The 21,607-nt window shown below is 53.6% G+C and overlaps 6 non-coding genes and 1 pseudogene across 6 annotated transcripts; all 7 read right to left on the reverse strand.

Moving 5' to 3' along the window:
• Positions 1-1,400: 1,400 nt before the first annotated feature.
• On the reverse strand, positions 1,401-1,594 carry LOC148808460 (U2 spliceosomal RNA). Its single transcript, XR_016088129.1, has one exon. It is a non-coding gene; the product is annotated as a U2 spliceosomal RNA (small nuclear RNA).
• Positions 1,595-4,876: 3,282 nt separating this feature from the next.
• Positions 4,877-5,067, reverse strand: LOC148808461 (U2 spliceosomal RNA). The gene has a single exon (XR_016088162.1). It is a non-coding gene; the product is annotated as a U2 spliceosomal RNA (small nuclear RNA).
• Positions 5,068-5,886: 819 nt separating this feature from the next.
• Positions 5,887-6,077, reverse strand: LOC148808462 (U2 spliceosomal RNA). Its single transcript, XR_016088173.1, has one exon. It is a non-coding gene; the product is annotated as a U2 spliceosomal RNA (small nuclear RNA).
• Positions 6,078-6,894: 817 nt separating this feature from the next.
• LOC148808463 (U2 spliceosomal RNA) lies at positions 6,895-7,087 on the reverse strand. The gene has a single exon (XR_016088139.1). It is a non-coding gene; the product is annotated as a U2 spliceosomal RNA (small nuclear RNA).
• A 6,424-nt stretch (positions 7,088-13,511) lies between these two features.
• LOC148808464 (U2 spliceosomal RNA) lies at positions 13,512-13,702 on the reverse strand. The gene has a single exon (XR_016088000.1). It is a non-coding gene; the product is annotated as a U2 spliceosomal RNA (small nuclear RNA).
• An 813-nt stretch (positions 13,703-14,515) lies between these two features.
• On the reverse strand, positions 14,516-14,706 carry LOC148808465 (U2 spliceosomal RNA). The gene has a single exon (XR_016088135.1). It is a non-coding gene; the product is annotated as a U2 spliceosomal RNA (small nuclear RNA).
• Positions 14,707-21,113: 6,407 nt separating this feature from the next.
• LOC148808466 (U2 spliceosomal RNA) lies at positions 21,114-21,290 on the reverse strand (annotated as a pseudogene).
• Positions 21,291-21,607: the final 317 nt, after the last annotated feature.

Below are 21,607 nucleotides of genomic sequence, written 5' to 3' on the forward strand. Positions count from 1 at the left end.
GTATCGTCAGAGGCTAATCCTAGCAACTCAAAATCTCTCAGACATACTTCATCCTGCTTCTGCACACAAATTTCAGACACCTTCTTGTATATGCGCTCTTCACAAAAGGATACATCAAAATATTTCTCCTGCCAATTCCCCTGCACACATAAAACCTCAAGGGGTGTTACCTCCAGGATCTTCATCAACACACGACTCACAAACAGCTCCCGACCAGGCATGTCGGTATCCTTCCTCCATCCGAAACGAATTGTCCACTTGATGCTTGGCCCTTGCCGCGGCCTAGCTGCTGGGCCCGTCGCCCCGGCCATCCTGAGGACGACCCGGGCCGGAAGCCCCCGCCGCTCTCCGCTCCTTACGCTCCCTCCGCTCCTTCAAAAAATCTCCGCTCCTTCTCCGAAAAAAAACGCCCTCTGGTCTTCCTTCTGGCAGTCGTTCTCCGGTCCTCCAAAGAAAAAAAAGGTTGGCCTCGCTCGCCGCCGCTCTCCAGTCCCTCCGCCGTCGCCCTTCTCGTCCCCCAGCCAAGTCTTCAAGCCGCGGGCCTGCCACGTGCTTTTCCGATCTTGGCCAAAAGGCCGAGAAGCGATACCCCCAAAGGCGCGGACCGACGCGCGGGCGTTCCGCTGGCGCACAGTGGCGCAGGCCGACTCTCCTCTGGAGCCCGGGACCCGCGCAGCTGCCGGCCTCCCTGCAGCCAGAGGCCTGCCGCCGGACTCTGCTCCCCCTCTCTCTTGCCTGCCTGCCTTCCTGCCAGTCCCGGGCGGGGGCCCTGCTCTTTGATCTTCTGTCAACGGCCCGACAACGACCGCAGCCGCGGGGGGCGCCAGCCGCCCGGCCTCCTTAGCTTAGGCCCCTCCCACCGGCAGCAGCTGTGCCCAACCAGCTGCAAGCGAAAGCGGACCGCCAGCACCTGCGGGCAGAGGCAAGGGGCAGCTCTCTCTCTCGGGAGGGACGGGGACGCGCGCGCACACACACACGCCTGCCTGCCTGCCTGCCTGCCTGCGGAAAAAAAAGAAAGAAAAGGTGTATATACTAAGTTTTTTGGAGGGAAAACGCCCGGCTGTCGAAAGGGGCCCGCCTGCAAGGACGGGGACACACACACACACACACACACACACACACACACACACACAAGCCACGCCTGCCTCCCAGGGAAAAGGAGGAAAAAACTAAGTTTTTTGGAGGGAAAACGCACGGGAGCCGAAAAGGGGGCCGGCCTGCTGGCCGAGAGAGTCGAGGCGCGGGAAAGCGCACCGAGGGAGCACGGGAACGGGGAGGGGGAGAGAGAGACACAGAGGCACAGAGACACACGGATGGACGAGAGACGAGACCGGAGAGGAAGGAGCTCCGGTCCACCTCGCTTGCTTGCTAGCTACGTCTGTCTTTTCACCGCTGAGAGAAGGTAGTGCACCGTTCCCGGAGGCGCTGCAATACCGGGCCGATGCGTGGAGAGGACGGAGCAAGCTCCTGATCCAGCTCCCTGTTCCAAAAATCCGTTTAATATGTGGTCCCCCGATGGGGGACGTATCAGATATTAAACTGATAAGAACAGATTTTTTTTTTTTTTTTTTTATTACAAAATACAAAAATCCATAAATCCAAACTCGGTATAACCAGAAAACCCCAAATATCAAACCCAAATCACAAATACACCAAACTTAAATCAACCAGTCATTAGCATAACCCCGCCCTGTATACAAATTAATCACTCCCCTAAATCTAAATTATTCCCATACTCAAACCACATAAACCCACAAAACCCATTATTCACATCTTCAAGCTTTTGCATAATGCTCCATACAACATCTTGCTAATCAGTTTACATTCCTCCCTCGTCTCCCCACCTATTCGAAACCCACCCGGAGTATCCCCTTCCTTCACAAGTTCTATGCAGCACCCTGGAAACTTCCGTTCCACTTCTTGCACTGTGGCCAAACATGTCTTCTGTTTAACCTTTATCTGTTTCTGCCACTCCTGGTTTAAGTCAACCTTCTTCCACTCTTTGCAGACATTGCTCTCCTTCCCCGGTTGTTGTCCCGCTATACGCCCTCTTCCACTTACATGCCCACCCTTGCTCTCATCTTTCCCAATACCCTCTACTGCAGCTAGTCCCGTCCTCATACCTTTCCTCCCCCCCCCGGCCCCTGCGGACCCCAAGGGTGGAAAGTTCTCCTCATTTAATTCCACTTCTGGCACCCTCTCTGCAGGTAAAAAGCCCCACTGGACACCCGGCAACGGTACATCGATGTACCCTTCCTTCTCCCATTCTCTTTTATATTGTGTCACACATTCTGCAAACTCTCTCTCCACGTCGCTGTCTGTAAGCTCCCCGGTATGCCTTCTTCCCTCTTCGGTACTGCTACTTCTTCCTGTCACACCTGCCGTTGTAACTGCTCCTCTCACCTCCTCTGCCCGCACGCTCCTCTCCATTTGTACGGTTTCCGTACCTGCCTCCCTAATCTCTCCATCTCTGGATACCACCTCTTCCTCGTTTTTCCCTTTTCCCTTTTCAACATTCTCGCCCGCACCCCCCACACATCCTTCAACTTCCATACTTTCCACAACATCTCCTTCCAACATCTCCACTTGCACACCGTCCGTCAGCACCTCCACGTGTTTACCCTTAACTCCCACAGTGCCCCCTCCCACACCCTCCTTATCTAGGTCCCTAACCACACTAGCCTCCTTACCCGTACTCGTCTTCCCTACATCCTGTACCGCCGGTGTCGTGGCTTGTGCACCCTCCTTCACCTCCACCACCAGCTCACAAGTACCCCTCACCACCCTCTCATCCCCACCCTTCTTGTCTGATTCCTTGACAACACTGCCCCCTACTGTTTCCTCTACACCTGACTCTTCATTCAATTTACTCTCTTCCCCCACACCATTAACATCTACACCTATTCCTCCCTCTTCGTTTCCCCTCAATCCCCCCCCACACTCTCCTTCACACATCCTCCCCACCTCCTCCACTTGCACACAGTTCATGTTATTCAACACTCCTGTCCCGTCAACTACCCTTTCCTTTTCGTCTAACCTATCCTGTTCAGCCCTAACCCTCCTTCTCCCCACACAGTTTTTATATGCATGGCCTATATCCCCACATGAGAAACATCGGACCTCTTTCTTGCAATCCTTCGTCACATGTCCCCGTTCCTTACACCGACTACACACCACCATCCCACATTTTGCAGCATAGTGACCTAAAACCCCACATTTCCTACATGCAAGGGGCTGCCCTGGATAAACCAGGTATCCCCTCTCTGTCCCGATCTCAAAAAACGCAGGGGGATGCAACACCCCCCCATCTTCCATACCCCCAAACCGTAACCTCATCCAATAAACCCGCTTGCCCGTCCAAACCCCCTCAGAATCTCGTTCCCTCTCCCCCTTCCCCTGCAACAACACAAAACTATTCAAAAAAACATCAATGTCCTCTTCTGGAACAAATGGATCAAAAACAAAAACCGTCATCTTCCGTAACCCTCCAGCAAACATAGGACTTGCACGGAAAAGGCTCAACGGAGCCTCTCCCTTTCTCTCTGAAATCCTCTTCCATAAGTCAAAACAAAGTTCACTCGAAATCAAAGTTAACTCAAAAATCCCCCGATCGCAGTAATCCTGTAAACATAAAATGTCCGACAGCTGCACATCCAGAACCCTTTTCAAAACAAAGGTCTTGAACTTATCTCTAGTCCAAGTCTTGGGTTCTCCTCGGTCCCGCAAGGTGAAACGGATGGAATCCTTCCGCTGCTCCTTCCTCGCCCAAGGATGACCCGCCTCCATCTCCAGCCACCGATCCGAACCGCACTTCCAAGTCACAGGAACGCTCCGCCACCGTCTCCAGTTCGCATCCACTGGCCAGCAATTCCGCTCGTCGCCTCCGCCGCCTCGGTCCTCCAAACTCCAGCCCAACACTCCGCCGCTCCAGCCAATCCTTCTCCTGTTGCGTCGCTCCTTCCAGTCCTCCCGCCGCCTTCCCGACCCTCTGACTAAGACCTTGGAATTGCGGGCTTGCCGGCTTAAACCTTGATCTTAGCCAAAAGGCCGAGAAGCGATACCCCCAAAGGCGCGGACCGACGCGCGGGCGTTCCGCTGGCGCACAGTGGCGCAGGCCGACTCTCCTCTGGAGCCCGGGACCCGCGCAGCTGCCGGCCTCCCTGCAGCCAGAGGCCTGCCGCCGGACTCTGCTCCCCCTCTCTCTTGCCTGCCTGCCTTCCTGCCAGTCCCGGGCGGGGGCCCTGCTCTTTGATCTTCTGTCAACGGCCCGACAACGACCGCAGCCGCGGGGGGCGCCAGCCGCCCGGCCTCCTTAGCTTAGGCCCCTCCCACCGGCAGCAGCTGTGCCCAACCAGCTGCAAGCGAAAGCGGACCGCCAGCACCTGCGGGCAGAGGCAAGGGGCAGCTCTCTCTCTCGGGAGGGACGGGGACGCGCGCGCACACACACACGCCTGCCTGCCTGCCTGCCTGCCTGCCTGCGGAAAAAAAAGAAAGAAAAGGTGTATATACTAAGTTTTTTGGAGGGAAAACGCCCGGCTGTCGAAAGGGGCCCGCCTGCAAGGACGGGGACACACACACACACACACACACACACACACACACACACACAAGCCACGCCTGCCTCCCAGGGAAAAGGAGGAAAAAACTAAGTTTTTTGGAGGGAAAACGCACGGGAGCCGAAAAGGGGGCCGGCCTGCTGGCCGAGAGAGTCGAGGCGCGGGAAAGCGCACCGAGGGAGCACGGGAACGGGGAGGGGGAGAGAGAGACACAGAGGCACAGAGACACACGGATGGACGAGAGACGAGACCGGAGAGGAAGGAGCTCCGGTCCACCTCGCTTGCTTGCTAGCTACGTCTGTCTTTTCACCGCTGAGAGAAGGTAGTGCACCGTTCCCGGAGGCGCTGCAATACCGGGCCGATGCGTGGAGAGGACGGAGCAAGCTCCTGATCCAGCTCCCTGTTCCAAAAATCCGTTTAATATGTGGTCCCCCGATGGGGGACGTATCAGATATTAAACTGATAAGAACAGATACTACACTTGATCTTAGCCAAAAGGCCGAGAAGCGATACCCCCAAAGGCGCGGACCGACGCGCGGGCGTTCCGCTGGCGCACAGTGGCGCAGGCCGACTCTCCTCTGGAGCCCGGGACCCGCGCAGCTGCCGGCCTCCCTGCAGCCAGAGGCCTGCCGCCGGACTCTGCTCCCCCTCTCTCTTGCCTGCCTGCCTTCCTGCCAGTCCCGGGCGGGGGCCCTGCTCTTTGATCTTCTGTCAACGGCCCGACAACGACCGCAGCCGCGGGGGGCGCCAGCCGCCCGGCCTCCTTAGCTTAGGCCCCTCCCACCGGCAGCAGCTGTGCCCAACCAGCTGCAAGCGAAAGCGGACCGCCAGCACCTGCGGGCAGAGGCAAGGGGCAGCTCTCTCTCTCGGGAGGGACGGGGACGCGCGCGCACACACACACGCCTGCCTGCCTGCCTGCCTGCCTGCCTGCGGAAAAAAAAGAAAGAAAAGGTGTATATACTAAGTTTTTTGGAGGGAAAACGCCCGGCTGTCGAAAGGGGCCCGCCTGCAAGGACGGGGACACACACACACACACACACACACACACACACACACACACACAAGCCACGCCTGCCTCCCAGGGAAAAGGAGGAAAAAACTAAGTTTTTTGGAGGGAAAACGCACGGGAGCCGAAAAGGGGGCCGGCCTGCTGGCCGAGAGAGTCGAGGCGCGGGAAAGCGCACCGAGGGAGCACGGGAACGGGGAGGGGGAGAGAGAGACACAGAGGCACAGAGACACACGGATGGACGAGAGACGAGACCGGAGAGGAAGGAGCTCCGGTCCACCTCGCTTGCTTGCTAGCTACGTCTGTCTTTTCACCGCTGAGAGAAGGTAGTGCACCGTTCCCGGAGGCGCTGCAATACCGGGCCGATGCGTGGAGAGGACGGAGCAAGCTCCTGATCCAGCTCCCTGTTCCAAAAATCCGTTTAATATGTGGTCCCCCGATGGGGGACGTATCAGATATTAAACTGATAAGAACAGATACTACACTTGATCTTAGCCAAAAGGCCGAGAAGCGATACCCCCAAAGGCGCGGACCGACGCGCGGGCGTTCCGCTGGCGCACAGTGGCGCAGGCCGACTCTCCTCTGGAGCCCGGGACCCGCGCAGCTGCCGGCCTCCCTGCAGCCAGAGGCCTGCCGCCGGACTCTGCTCCCCCTCTCTCTTGCCTGCCTGCCTTCCTGCCAGTCCCGGGCGGGGGCCCTGCTCTTTGATCTTCTGTCAACGGCCCGACAACGACCGCAGCCGCGGGGGGCGCCAGCCGCCCGGCCTCCTTAGCTTAGGCCCCTCCCACCGGCAGCAGCTGTGCCCAACCAGCTGCAAGCGAAAGCGGACCGCCAGCACCTGCGGGCAGAGGCAAGGGGCAGCTCTCTCTCTCGGGAGGGACGGGGACGCGCGCGCACACACACACGCCTGCCTGCCTGCCTGCCTGCCTGCCTGCGGAAAAAAAAGAAAGAAAAGGTGTATATACTAAGTTTTTTGGAGGGAAAACGCCCGGCTGTCGAAAGGGGCCCGCCTGCAAGGACGGGGACACACACACACACACACACACACACACACACACACACACAAGCCACGCCTGCCTCCCAGGGAAAAGGAGGAAAAAACTAAGTTTTTTGGAGGGAAAACGCACGGGAGCCGAAAAGGGGGCCGGCCTGCTGGCCGAGAGAGTCGAGGCGCGGGAAAGCGCACCGAGGGAGCACGGGAACGGGGAGGGGGAGAGAGAGACACAGAGGCACAGAGACACACGGATGGACGAGAGACGAGACCGGAGAGGAAGGAGCTCCGGTCCACCTCGCTTGCTTGCTAGCTACGTCTGTCTTTTCACCGCTGAGAGAAGGTAGTGCACCGTTCCCGGAGGCGCTGCAATACCGGGCCGATGCGTGGAGAGGACGGAGCAAGCTCCTGATCCAGCTCCCTGTTCCAAAAATCCGTTTAATATGTGGTCCCCCGATGGGGGACGTATCAGATATTAAACTGATAAGAACAGATTTTTTTTTTTTTTTTTTTTTTTTTTTATTACAAAAGTATAAAACTTACATCAAAAATACATAAACAGAGTCCAAGACATTAAACATTACCATCGTACATCATTGAAACAGAAAAACAGGGTTCAACACAAAATTACATACATATTCTTACAACAAAACTAAACCCTTCCACCTCTCCCGGGCAGCGTGATATCCCCACCTCTGTGTATCTCTTTTTATTCGGCATTTTATTTCATGTAGTACTTTCTGATAGACGCTGTGCACCGTTATTACTTTCCCCTTTTTAATCAGAATGTCCCGAGCCGTCCACATCTCTGCTTTAATCATACTTATTATCAACCATAGTAAAAAGTTGACGCTGCCCACTTTGCCCCCCCCCTTTATTCCATACAGCACTACTGCCATTGAGATACTAAAAGATTCGTCCAACAGCCTGAAGAAGCGATTACATTTCTTCCAAACTTTTTGTGCAAAACCACACTCCATTAAAGCATGTTTAATTGTCTCAGGGCTCTTACATCCCTCTCTTGGACATGTTGCAGACCTTGTCAATTTGTGCTTATAGAGCACTTCTCTAACCGGCAATCTTCCCCACACAATTCTCCAATTAAGATCAATAAACTTATGGTCCAAACCCCGTGGCTGGATTCGGGACCACACAGCTTCTTTTCCTCTCCGCTCTGCCGGAACCTTGGTTGTCTCTATTATTTGCTGGTATAGACATCTGTGTTTCAGTAATATCGAGGCGTCCCCCTTGTCCCAATATTTCCTCATCCACCCTGTTGCATGTTTATAATACCAGGGGAGGTCTCCCCCGTGCGGCACAGCGTTCGACCATGTCACCACCATTCTCATATGCTGCGCCAGCCAAAATCTCACAAAATACTGATAAGCATGATTCACAGGTGAGTTCAAAGCAACACACAGGTTAGACACATAGATACAGTCCAACTTCATTGGAAAGTCAGGGACTTCTCTGCCACCCTGTTCTATTTGTCGAACCATATCCACTCTTTTAATGTATTCGTATTTCCCTCCCCATATAAAACGAAACACCTCACCAACTAAAAGGCGTCTGTACCTTGCCGGCAGTGGGTACACGTATACCAAATATACTAAAAGCGGTAAAATGTCGACTTTCAAGATTAAAACCTTCCCAACTAGGGTCAGCTTTAACTTGCTCCATAATCCCAGCTTCCTTCTGACTTCCTTGATTCTAGAGGCCCAGTTGCATTGCCCCGATCCCCTCCGTAAAAAGTCAAGACCCAAGATCTTGATGGGTCCTGTACATAATCTAAAACCACTGGCCCACTGCTGTGATATCTCGCTAGAACCAAAAGCCTTCACCGTACTTTTCTCTGCATTTAGACAGGCGCCCGATGCTCTCGCAAAGACTTTAAAAACATCCAAAGCGAAGGTCAAACTAGATGTTGTGCCTGCTAATAAAGTTACATCATCTGCATACATGGTTAATTTAACTCTTTCGCCTCCGCTCCCAGGCAAGATCAAGCCATCTATTTTGTCCTCTCTTCTAATTGCACATGCGAAAGGCTCTATGTAGATCGCAAATAACAAAGGCGAGAGAGGGCAACCTTGCCTCACTCCGGCTTTCTGGTTGATAAAATCTCCTATCCAACCATTCACTGCCGCTCTGCTCCCCACGTCGTTGTATAGGGTTCTGATCCAGCTGATCACCGTTGGTCCAAAACCTAAGTTCTCCAAAACCAGCCATAAGAATTTGTGCGAGACCCTGTCAAAAGCCTTCTCCAGATCTAAGTTGGCTAATAATAGAGGAACCTTCCTCTGTTCAGCCCATGATACAGCATCCCTTAATAACTGCAGGGTCCATTTTCCCGACCTCCCTTTCACTCCACTAGTCTGGTCCTTGCCTATTATGCTCGGCATCACCTGAGCTACACGATAGACAAGCGCTTTTGCCATTATCTTATAATCAGCGCATAAAAGCGTTAGGGGCCTCCAGTTTTTCAAGGACGTACGGTCTCCTTTCTTAAAAATCAGGGTTAAAATGCCTTCCCTCATGGACTTACCCATACGTTCCTTGCTAAAAATCTCTTTTATTAGTTCCAAAAGAAAAGGGCCTAAAATTCTCCAGAAAGTGCCATAGAACTCTACTGGAATTCCATCGACCCCCGGCACCTTCCCCCTTTTCAGAGACTTCATCGCCTCTTCCAGCTCAAGCAGTTCAAAAGGTTTTTCCAAATCAGCTTTCTGTTCTTCTGACAGGGTTGTCTGCAAGTTCTGAAGTATCGCTCCCGCTGCTTCCCTTTCACTTACCTTTTCTGAAAAAAGGTTCCCATAAAAACTAGATACTTCTCGCAGCATTCCCTCTTGATCTGTAATCTGTCCACCACCAGAGTCAGAGACAGCTTGTAATACTCTCTTCTCCTGCCTCTTTCGAATCTTGTTAAAGAAAAAGGTAGAACATGTCTCATATTTTTCTAGAAACTCCACCCTCGCTCTGAACAGAAAATCTCTTGCCCTCTTCTCATAATACTCCTTTATCTGTTTGACAAGAGTTGTAACTTTTTTCTCACTAGAGGGCGCTGTACCATTTCCACTGTTATAGGCTTTCTCCAAATCTCTCTCGAGATTCTCTAATTCCTCCTTCTCCTCCTTCCTCCTCTCCCTACAGTATTTCCTGGAGATCTTTCCTATCACCATCTTGGCTTCTTCCCAGATCTCTACTAGAGATCTGTCGTCCGGTCTTTTATTCAGAAACCTTGTTAAAAACCTTTCCATCTTCTTTATGTACTTCGTTTCTTCCAGAACCGAACAATTTAATCTCCAGACCCCTCTTCCAAAATTAATTCCAAAATCCACTATCCCAACATTCACAACACAATGGTCAGAGAACCAAACTGGAGTGACTTTAACGGTTCCCACCTTGATTGTGCTAGATACGAAAACATAGTCTAGTTTTCTGCACACACCCCTCGTGTTGCTCCAGGTACATCCCACTTGGGGTGGGATACTCATTTTATGACTGTCCTTCAAACTGTACATTCTCAAAATATTCTTTACCTTTCGGGCATCCCCATCCTTCTCATTATCAATATCAATATTAAAATCCCCGCCAATCACTACAGCCTTGTTTGTCACACATAAAGGACCCAAATTAGTCAAGAAATCCCTCCTTTCCCTAATTGCAGCTGGAGCATACACACACACAAACCTACCGTCTATCCCGTTGACCCTCGCATCCACACACAACAACCTTCCCGGCTCACTCACCCTCACCTCTCCGCATTCCGTTTGAGGGTTCCCGAACAGGATCCCTACCCCGGTAGAGTTTACCTTTCCAATGCTCCACCTTGAGGGGCCACGGTCCCACAAGGCGGACAGCGTCTCCTTATCTCTTTCATCCTTGATATGTACCTCCTGTAAAAAACACACAGTCGGTTTCAAATCTCTGATATATTCAAAAACAGCCACTCTCTTAGCCCTATCACGCAGCCCTCGCACATTAATTGTCAAGATGCTGCTCATTGAAAAAAAGGGTTAAGTCCAGGCTTTTTGGGCTCTCCCCTCACCCTCTTTGATATATGCCTGTAATTCTGATCCGCATCTAATCACGTCCTCCTTCTTTTTACCTTCAAGGCTCATCCCCAGCACTTCCCTTCCACTATGATCAAAAGTGATCTTAACACTGCTGAACTGCCTGAGGATGTCCTTAATTTTCTCAAACCCTTTCGGGTATCTCACCCCCTCCCTGTACCATGTAGTTTGCTTAAGGAAAGCACTGGTGGTCTCGATATCAAGCCTCCAGAGGCTTCCTGTCTGCCACACCTTCCGGCGTAACTCCTCATACCTCCGCTGGCGGTCTTTCCTAGCTAAATCCCCAGCCTTTTGGGCCTCCCTATCCTTAATTAGGTCCACCAGAACCTGCTGCGCAGCCATAGCGGACTTCTGTTCCCTACTTGTGATCCTAATTAGGTTTTTGCCCTCTACTTCAAAGACCACGCCCTCTTGTACTAATTTAACCAAATTTGGGACAGATGTAAAATCAATCTGCCCCTCCTCATTTATTTTCTGCTCAGACAGAAAGTCCTCTGTCGCAGCCACTATCAGTCCAACTAAGCCACAGGGTCGTTTACTGTGGCCCAAAAAACTTTCTGTCTGTTTTTCAGGTTCCATACTTGTCTGAGGAGCCGTGTCAGCAACCACCTCAGGGGTTGAGACCTCCTCGCTACTTCCTCCCATTTCTAATTTCCTTTTTGCAGTTCCACCAGTTCGTTCCACCTCTTCTCTGACCCCTATGGTTTGCTCAATGTTGCTCATTATGTCCTGCATGGCCTCAAGGTTTTTGGCCGTCCGAGCAGCAATGTCCTCTACTGTTGCTGAACCATCTTCCGCGTCTACCTCTGGATCCGGGGTGGGACTTCTGCTCTCTAGCTCCCGATCTTCCACCGATTTCTGCCTCCCCCCGTCTGCTGCTTCTCTCCCTGTATCCTCCTCTGTTTCTTCTGACACTCCAGTCGCCTCCTCTCCCTTCTCTGTACCTGAAACAGAAAGGGACAAAGAAGGCCCAGCAACCCCAGACACGCCCCCTGCTGCCTCCCTGCTTACCGAGATATGGCTCAGAGGGCAGTCCTTATACAAATGGCCATTCTCCCCGCACAGGTTGCATGTCTTTGTCGCCTTGCAGTCTGCTCCCAGATGTCCCGTTTTCCCGCAGCGTTTGCACATCAGCTCCCTGCAATTAGCTGCGAAATGTCCCTCACCTCCACACCTCCTGCATGTCAGTGGTTGTCCCGGGTAACTGAGGTATCCACGATTCGCTCCAATAAAAAACATCGCAGGGGGATGCAAAAAACCGTCTTCTTGAGTGCTGGCAGTCCTCAAACGGGCAAAAAACCTAATCTTCCCTGTCCAATACCTATTTCTGTCCATTATTTTGGTTCCTTTGGCTGTTAAGTCCACAAAACGCTTCAGAAATACCTCAATGTCTTCTTCGGGCACATAGGGATTAAACATCTGGACAATCAGAGGTCTGTTTTCTCTTATAAACAAAGGTTCCACAATATAATCACATAATGGCTTCTCCTCTTTTTTAGTTTTGGCTGTCTCCCAGACTTTTTGGCAAACCGCTCTGCTGGTCAAGAACAGGTCATAGGTCTTTTTCCCCAAAAAATCTTGAAAACAATACACATCAGTGGGACTCAGACCAAAGACACCACGAATGATATCATCCCCAAAAATTTCTCTGTCCCTCAAAACTCTTTCTCCAGCTTCTTCCTTCTGCACAAACCTAATTGTGTGTCTCAACTGACCTTCACGACTGCCAGCGCCCTCTAGTGGTCTTCCCGCCGAACTTCTAGATGAAGCCGCAGCTGCTGCATAACTTCTTCCTCCCTCCTTCGCAGGTCCTTTTCCAGTTCTTCCACGGTCTTCTCCGGCCAGGGTCCTCCCTGCCGTATCAAAAGCGCCTTCAGGAGCCGGCTCCATCCCTCCGTCCTCTCCGCTCCGCCGCTCCATCTGGTGGGTTGTAGAAATCGTCCGCCGCCGCTGCCGCCGCCGCCGATGCTCTCCTCTCTCCTCTCCGCCGCTGCTCTCTCGGTCTCCCAGCTAAGTCCTCAGACCGCGGTCATGCCACGTATCTTCAGATCTTAGCCAAAAGGCCGAGAAGCGATACCCCCAAAGGCGCGGACCGACGCGCGGGCGTTCCGCTGGCGCACAGTGGCGCAGGCCGACTCTCCTCTGGAGCCCGGGACCCGCGCAGCTGCCGGCCTCCCTGCAGCCAGAGGCCTGCCGCCGGACTCTGCTCCCCCTCTCTCTTGCCTGCCTGCCTTCCTGCCAGTCCCGGGCGGGGGCCCTGCTCTTTGATCTTCTGTCAACGGCCCGACAACGACCGCAGCCGCGGGGGGCGCCAGCCGCCCGGCCTCCTTAGCTTAGGCCCCTCCCACCGGCAGCAGCTGTGCCCAACCAGCTGCAAGCGAAAGCGGACCGCCAGCACCTGCGGGCAGAGGCAAGGGGCAGCTCTCTCTCTCGGGAGGGACGGGGACGCGCGCGCACACACACACGCCTGCCTGCCTGCCTGCCTGCCTGCGGAAAAAAAAGAAAGAAAAGGTGTATATACTAAGTTTTTTGGAGGGAAAACGCCCGGCTGTCGAAAGGGGCCCGCCTGCAAGGACGGGGACACACACACACACACACACACACACACACACACACACACAAGCCACGCCTGCCTCCCAGGGAAAAGGAGGAAAAAACTAAGTTTTTTGGAGGGAAAACGCACGGGAGCCGAAAAGGGGGCCGGCCTGCTGGCCGAGAGAGTCGAGGCGCGGGAAAGCGCACCGAGGGAGCACGGGAACGGGGAGGGGGAGAGAGAGACACAGAGGCACAGAGACACACGGATGGACGAGAGACGAGACCGGAGAGGAAGGAGCTCCGGTCCACCTCGCTTGCTTGCTAGCTACGTCTGTCTTTTCACCGCTGAGAGAAGGTAGTGCACCGTTCCCGGAGGCGCTGCAATACCGGGCCGATGCGTGGAGAGGACGGAGCAAGCTCCTGATCCAGCTCCCTGTTCCAAAAATCCGTTTAATATGTGGTCCCCCGATGGGGGACGTATCAGATATTAAACTGATAAGAACAGATACTACACTTGATCTTAGCCAAAAGGCCGAGAAGCGATACCCCCAAAGGCGCGGACCGACGCGCGGGCGTTCCGCTGGCGCACAGTGGCGCAGGCCGACTCTCCTCTGGAGCCCGGGACCCGCGCAGCTGCCGGCCTCCCTGCAGCCAGAGGCCTGCCGCCGGACTCTGCTCCCCCTCTCTCTTGCCTGCCTGCCTTCCTGCCAGTCCCGGGCGGGGGCCCTGCTCTTTGATCTTCTGTCAACGGCCCGACAACGACCGCAGCCGCGGGGGGCGCCAGCCGCCCGGCCTCCTTAGCTTAGGCCCCTCCCACCGGCAGCAGCTGTGCCCAACCAGCTGCAAGCGAAAGCGGACCGCCAGCACCTGCGGGCAGAGGCAAGGGGCAGCTCTCTCTCTCGGGAGGGACGGGGACGCGCGCGCACACACACACGCCTGCCTGCCTGCCTGCCTGCCTGCGGAAAAAAAAGAAAGAAAAGGTGTATATACTAAGTTTTTTGGAGGGAAAACGCCCGGCTGTCGAAAGGGGCCCGCCTGCAAGGACGGGGACACACACACACACACACACACACACACACACACACACACAAGCCACGCCTGCCTCCCAGGGAAAAGGAGGAAAAAACTAAGTTTTTTGGAGGGAAAACGCACGGGAGCCGAAAAGGGGGCCGGCCTGCTGGCCGAGAGAGTCGAGGCGCGGGAAAGCGCACCGAGGGAGCACGGGAACGGGGAGGGGGAGAGAGAGACACAGAGGCACAGAGACACACGGATGGACGAGAGACGAGACCGGAGAGGAAGGAGCTCCGGTCCACCTCGCTTGCTTGCTAGCTACGTCTGTCTTTTCACCGCTGAGAGAAGGTAGTGCACCGTTCCCGGAGGCGCTGCAATACCGGGCCGATGCGTGGAGAGGACGGAGCAAGCTCCTGATCCAGCTCCCTGTTCCAAAAATCCGTTTAATATGTGGTCCCCCGATGGGGGACGTATCAGATATTAAACTGATAAGAACAGATTTTTTTTTTTTTATGTTTTTATTACAAAAATAACAAACTACAACACACCAAGGTAAGACAACAACAACATTTCCACCATTCAAACAAAAAGAACAAATCAGCCCCCCCTTGGAACAATAGCAACACCCCATATGATATTACACTCCACAGTCAAAATCAAAAATCAGAAAGCCAAAAAGTATAAATAAGACAATATTCATATGAGTTCAAACAGAAAACCTCCAAAACACAGTCACCGAAAATATTTACACAAATTCCTTACATTACCATAATCCCGCCCAGTATGCAAAATTAATCCCTCCTCCATCCCCAACATTTCCATTATTATTATAAAACCAAGAAATACAGAAACAAAACCATACACAGAAAAACAATTCAACACCCCAAAGAAATTAACCCCTTCCACCTTTCTTTTGCCGCTGCAAAACCCCACCGCAGGATGTCCCACCGGACACGTCTGCTGACATCGTTTTTGACTTTACGAAATACCGACACGGCTGTAACACTACCGCCGTGCTCCACCAGCTCCTTCCTAGCTGCCCATATATAAAACTTAACTAAACTTAGTATAAACCATAACAAAAATTCTGTATTCCATTTCCTCGCTCCCTTTATTCCTCGAATCACCACCCGGCTCGTTAAAACAAAATCAAGGGCGACTTTCTGCAAGAGCTCCTCGCAGTGACCCCACACCCTTTGGGCGAAAACACAACCCCAGAATACATGTAGTAGGGTCTCCACCTCAGAACAGTCGGGATGCGGGCACTTGTCCTGCCTGGACAATCCATGCCTGTGGAGCGTGTCCCTCACGGGCAACCTGTTCCAGAGCAACCGCCAGTTGAGGTCCTTGAGTCTGTGTTCTAGACCCACCGGCTGGATCTGCCTCCACTCCTCCTCCGACACCCCCACGACCGCAGGTTCCCCCTTCTCCATAATAACCCTATACATTTGCCTATGGTCCGTTGAACCCAAGCCCTTCCTGAACTCCGGATGTTTCTGGAGCCACACCACAGCATGCCTATAATGCCAAGGCAGCTTTTGTGCCTTCGGCGTTGTGTTCGTCCACACTACCAGGTGTTTCATCGTAGCTGCGAACCACAAACGAATAAAACAAACACAGAGGTGATCCGGGTCTTCGTATAGGGTTTTACACAGATTTGCAATGAAAATAGTGTCTAACTTCAACGGGAAGTCCGGAACAGCCCTACCACCCCCCTCCACTGGCCTGCACATGTCCGCCCTCCTTATATACTCATGCGTTCCACTCCAAACGAAGTGGAAGACCGCCCTCACCAGGTCTCGGCGGAGCCGAGCAGGCAGGGGGAACACGCAGGCCAAGTGAAGCAGCAGTGGCAGTACGTCCACCTTTAAAACTAGCACTTTCCCCGTGTATGTCAGCGACCTATTCAACCACAGGCCCATCTTTTGCTTAACCTTCCCCATCCTCAGGTCCCAATTGATCCTGGCCGAGTCCTGTGTATGGTAGAGAACTCCCAGAATCTTCACCGGCCCCGTCACCAAGGTAAGACCACCCGCCACATCTTGTCGTTCTTTCCACTTGCCAAAATATTTAACAGTACATTTTGACGTGTTCAAAAAAGCACCTGTCCCTCTGGTCTGTCTCTCTACTATCTGTAGCACTTGTGAAAGGCTGCTGTCAGTGGTAAGAAACAACGAAATATCGTCCGCATAGGCAGCTATTTTTGCCTGTGCTCCCCCACTCCCCGGGACCACCACCCCTTCCACCCGGGGATCACCTCGAATCAGATGTAGAAAGGGTTCTATGTAGAGCACGTACAATAAGGGGGACAGAGGGCATCCTTGCCTCACCCCGCACCTGACTGGAATACCCATGCCTAGCTTACCATTAATGCATACCCTTGAGATGACATTGTTATACAAAACCTTGATCCATCTAATGAAGCCTTCGTCCAACCCCACTCTGTTCATCACCTCCCAAAGGAAAGTGTGATGTACCCGATCGAAAGCCTTGTTCTGATCAAGGTTCACAAGCATCATCTCAAGGTTCCTGTCTTCCACCCATTCTATCACGTCTCTGATCAACTGCAGGTTCCACTTTACGTTTCTGCCCTCCACACTGCAGGTTTGATCCCTACTCACCAGATCCGGCATCACCTTCCTCAGCCGTCTCCCCAATACTCTGGCCAAGATCTTATAATCGGTGCAGAGTAATTGGATCGGCCTCCAGTTCTCCAGATCTTCTTTATCCCCTTTCTTATAAACCAGAGACATGATACCAGTCCTCATCGTTCTTCCTAACTCACCCTCCTTCAGGACTTCATTATAGACCTCCAACAGCACCGGTAGTAACCTGTCCCGGAAGGTGACATAAAAATCTGTAGGAAGCCCGTCAATCCCAGGGGTAGTACCTTTTCGCAGGCCACCAATGGCTTCTCCTATCTCCGTCAGTGTTAGATCCCCACACACACCTTCCACACCAACCGTCTTCCTGTCGAAACCCACCAACCACTCATCCCACAAGCTCGCATCCACTGGTTTCTCTGAAAATAAAAACCTGTAAAAATTAGTTGCACACCTCACCATGCCTTCTATATCTCTGACAATGGACCCATCTTCTCTCCTCAGACCCTCAAAGAGAGTCTTCTTCTGTCTGGCTCGGACCGAGCCGAAGAACTGAGCTGAGCACTTCTCCTCGCCCTCCATCAGGGTGCCCTTAAGCCTAAACAAAAAATCCTTCGCTCGCTCTAACCAAAGTTCTTTCAGCCTGAGCTTGAGCTCTGAAACTTTTGCCATATCAAAAGCACCGCCCTGGTTGGAAGCCACATACAGATCTTCAAGTTCCTGCTGCAATCTCTCAAGCTCTCTTCTCTCTGCTACTTTCTTTTGGCAACAGTAGGAAATAGAAGCTTTGGAGATAGCCCTTTTACAGGCCTCCCACCAAAGAACCGCTGTCGGGTACCTCCCCCTCTGTAACTGGAAGCGTTCCAAAAGCGCAACTATCATGCTCTGATAATCGGCTTCCAATAACACTTTCGTGTTCAGCTTCCAGTAATTTGATTTAGGGTCCATACCATCTGGTATCAGATCAACCGACAGCAACAGATGATCTGAAAACCAAACCGGGGTAACCTGTGCCGCCTGTGTCAACCCACGCAGGGTGGTGAAGATATAATCCAGTCTTCTAAAAACACCCCTTCCGTTACTCCATGTGTGCATTCTCCCTCTCTGACTGAGATCTTTATGACCGTCCTTTAAATAAAACCGTGATATTAATTCCTTAAAACTACCCACACTCGCACCACTCACGTCACACACATCCATATTAAAATCCCCTCCCATCACCACCACCCTATTAGTAAACAGATGTGGCTCAAGATCTCTTAAAAACGCCGCCTGGAGCCGCCTTTCGGCAGGCCCGTAGACAGCTATCAGACGGACCTGCAGTCCGTCCCATACACCATCTACGACCATAAGCCTTCCCGGGACTATGATATTGACATCGTTAGCCGTGAAATTCGGGGTTCCACAAAGGATCCCAATTCCAGACGAGTGCACTCCCCCTACGCTCCACCAAGACTCCCCTTTAACCCAATCTCTCTTAAAGGTGGCAATATCACCTCTCGTGCCTAAATGTACCTCCTGCAGGAAACAAAAGCCGAATTGGCGCGCTTCTAAATATTTAAAGACGCCAATCCGCTTAACATGATTTTTAAGCCCTCTGGCGTTAACCGTACATACTGTGCGACTCATGTTGGATCAAAAGGAGTCCGCAGCTGTAACCCGTCTCCCAAACTAAAGTCACTTTGTATTCCGATAGGGCTAAGGACATTCTCCATCCCACTTGGAACCTGCGGGGACCCCTCCCCCAGGGATGATGGACTTACCCCAGGATCATCGGAGGTCAGAAGGTGGGTACCGCCGTCTTTCCCGGACTGTTCTGAGGTCTCCAAAACAGAATCTTCCTGTTCCACCACTATGTCCCCTTGGCCCGGGGGTATGGGGTCATCGAGCGTACTAACCGCGGCGGAGGCTTCCAAGGGGTCAGCCTCCTCACCCAGCTCTTCACCCCCCTCCCTCTGTTCCCCTTCCTCCCCACCCCCCCCTTCCCTGCCCCCTTCCCCTTCCCCTTCCCCCTCTACACCCTCCTCCACCCCTTCCTCCTTCCTACCCCCTTTCTTACCCTCCCCCCTCGCCCTCTTTACAGCAATCGCCTTTTTACGTCTCGGCCTTCTCTGTCCACTCTCTCCATCTTCTACCTTCTGGACCTCGACGTCGCTGGTTTCCGAGTCCTCCTCGGAATCTAGGACCTGGAAACGATTGGTCACCGTCTCAAACAAGCACTCGTCAGCCCTCATTCTTCTCTTTTCAGCCGCCGACTTCCTCTTTGTGGCCCTGCTCGGCTGGATGGACCACTCCGGCGACCCCGATTCTGCCTCCTCCACCTGTTCGGCCCATGATGAGGTCCCCGGACGCGCCTCTTCAGGTACCTCGGTCGCCGTTGCTGGCTCCTCTGGTCTATCGCCTCTGTCCTCTCTTACGTCTGCACAGGGCCTCTGGGTGGTCGCAGCCTTCTGCGGTGGTCTGGTCTCGTCTCCCCTCGAGCCCTCCGCCGAGGTCCGCACCACATCAGCAAAACTCCGGCTCTTCCTCGGACAGACCCTGTAAACATGGCCTTCTGCCCCACATAGGTCACATGTCAAAACCTTGGTGCAATCCTTTGTGTCATGAGTTGTGGCCTTACACTTTCGACACACACCACCGGGACAGTTCATAGCCACATGTCCTCTCTGAAAACATTTCTTACATGTCACAGGTTGGCCCGGGTAAAAGAGGTAACCCCTATTAGGCCCTATTGAAAAATAAGCCGGGGGGTGAACCACACCCTCGCCCTCAGACGGCTTAGGTCTCAGCCTCACCGTATAGCGCCTCTTACCAGTCCACACTCTGAGGACGTCTAAATCTTTCTGGCCTTCTCCCTGGACATCCACGAACCTGGATAAAAAGGTAATTATGTCCCTTTCTGGTACCCGGTGGTTAAACAAATGAATTGTCAAAGTCCTGAGTTCCCTGGCGAACAACGGCTCTATCAGGAACTCATTAAGTGGAGCCACCTCCTTTCCCTCGCACACTCTCTCCCAAGCCTTCTCACAAAGTTCGTCGCTCGCGAGAGACAGGTCGTAAATCCCTCGAACCGGGAAGTCTTGCAAACAATCGATGTCCTTCAACTCGATCCCCAAAGCCTTCATCAGGACCACTCGTTCGAACCGCTCACGGTTCATCCAGTCCTTCTTCCTCTCCGCATCCTTCACCACAAAGCGCACTGTGCACCGCATCAGCCCCTCACGGGACAGAGGGTGCACAGCCGCCGGACCGCGGGCCCGCTCACCACCGCCGACCGCCGTCATCTTGGAGGCCCCACTTCGCCCCCTGGGCTCAACCCAGGGCGACTACCCGTGGTGACCTTTGGTGGACGTCTGCTCCGGTCTTCTGGTGGTAAGGATCCGCCCGTCTGGTCTGGTCTGGTTCCGCCGTTCGTCGTCTTCTCCTTCTCCTCCTCGCCTTCGTCGTCTTCACCTTTTGACAAGTCCTCGGACCGCGGTCATGCCACGTATCGTCGGAACTTGGCCAAAAGGCCGAGAAGCGATACCCCCAAAGGCGCGGACCGACGCGCGGGCGTTCCGCTGGCGCACAGTGGCGCAGGCCGACTCTCCTCTGGAGCCCGGGACCCGCGCAGCTGCCGGCCTCCCTGCAGCCAGAGGCCTGCCGCCGGACTCTGCTCCCCCTCTCTCTTGCCTGCCTGCCTTCCTGCCAGTCCCGGGCGGGGGCCCTGCTCTTTGATCTTCTGTCAACGGCCCGACAACGACCGCAGCCGCGGGGGGCGCCAGCCGCCCGGCCTCCTTAGCTTAGGCCCCTCCCACCGGCAGCAGCTGTGCCCAACCAGCTGCAAGCGAAAGCGGACCGCCAGCACCTGCGGGCAGAGGCAAGGGGCAGCTCTCTCTCTCGGGAGGGACGGGGACGCGCGCGCACACACACACGCCTGCCTGCCTGCCTGCCTGCCTGCCTGCGGAAAAAAAAGAAAGAAAAGGTGTATATACTAAGTTTTTTGGAGGGAAAACGCCCGGCTGTCGAAAGGGGCCCGCCTGCAAGGACGGGGACACACACACACACACACACACACACACACACACACACACAAGCCACGCCTGCCTCCCAGGGAAAAGGAGGAAAAAACTAAGTTTTTTGGAGGGAAAACGCACGGGAGCCGAAAAGGGGGCCGGCCTGCTGGCCGAGAGAGTCGAGGCGCGGGAAAGCGCACCGAGGGAGCACGGGAACGGGGAGGGGGAGAGAGAGACACAGAGGCACAGAGACACACGGATGGACGAGAGACGAGACCGGAGAGGAAGGAGCTCCGGTCCACCTCGCTTGCTTGCTAGCTACGTCTGTCTTTTCACCGCTGAGAGAAGGTAGTGCACCGTTCCCGGAGGCGCTGCAATACCGGGCCGATGCGTGGAGAGGACGGAGCAAGCTCCTGATCCAGCTCCCTGTTCCAAAAATCCGTTTAATATGTGGTCCCCCGATGGGGGACGTATCAGATATTAAACTGATAAGAACAGATTTTTTTTTTTTAACAAAATTTATTTCACACACAGCAAATCAACACACCAACAGTACAACACTATACAGAAACAAAGGTCCACCTATTAGAATTCAAAAAGGCTTTTCCACTTCTCCCTGGCAGCAAAATAGCCATATTTCTGCACATCCCTCAAAACCCTCCCTCGCACCAACCCCTTTACCCTCCCTACTGCCCTCCCCACCGACCACTCGACATTCCTCTTGACTGTGTCTTCACGGGAGTCCCAAACCACCTGTTTAACTAGGCTTACAAGCAGCCAGCCCAGAAATCTTGTTGTCAATGAAACATTAGTGCACACGAACCCCCATCTTATAACATC

This window comes from Atractosteus spatula, unplaced genomic scaffold (assembly GCF_055471065.1).
Source record: "Atractosteus spatula isolate fAtrSpa1 unplaced genomic scaffold, fAtrSpa1.hap1 Scaffold_21, whole genome shotgun sequence".
Lineage (NCBI taxonomy): Eukaryota > Metazoa > Chordata > Actinopteri > Semionotiformes > Lepisosteidae > Atractosteus > Atractosteus spatula.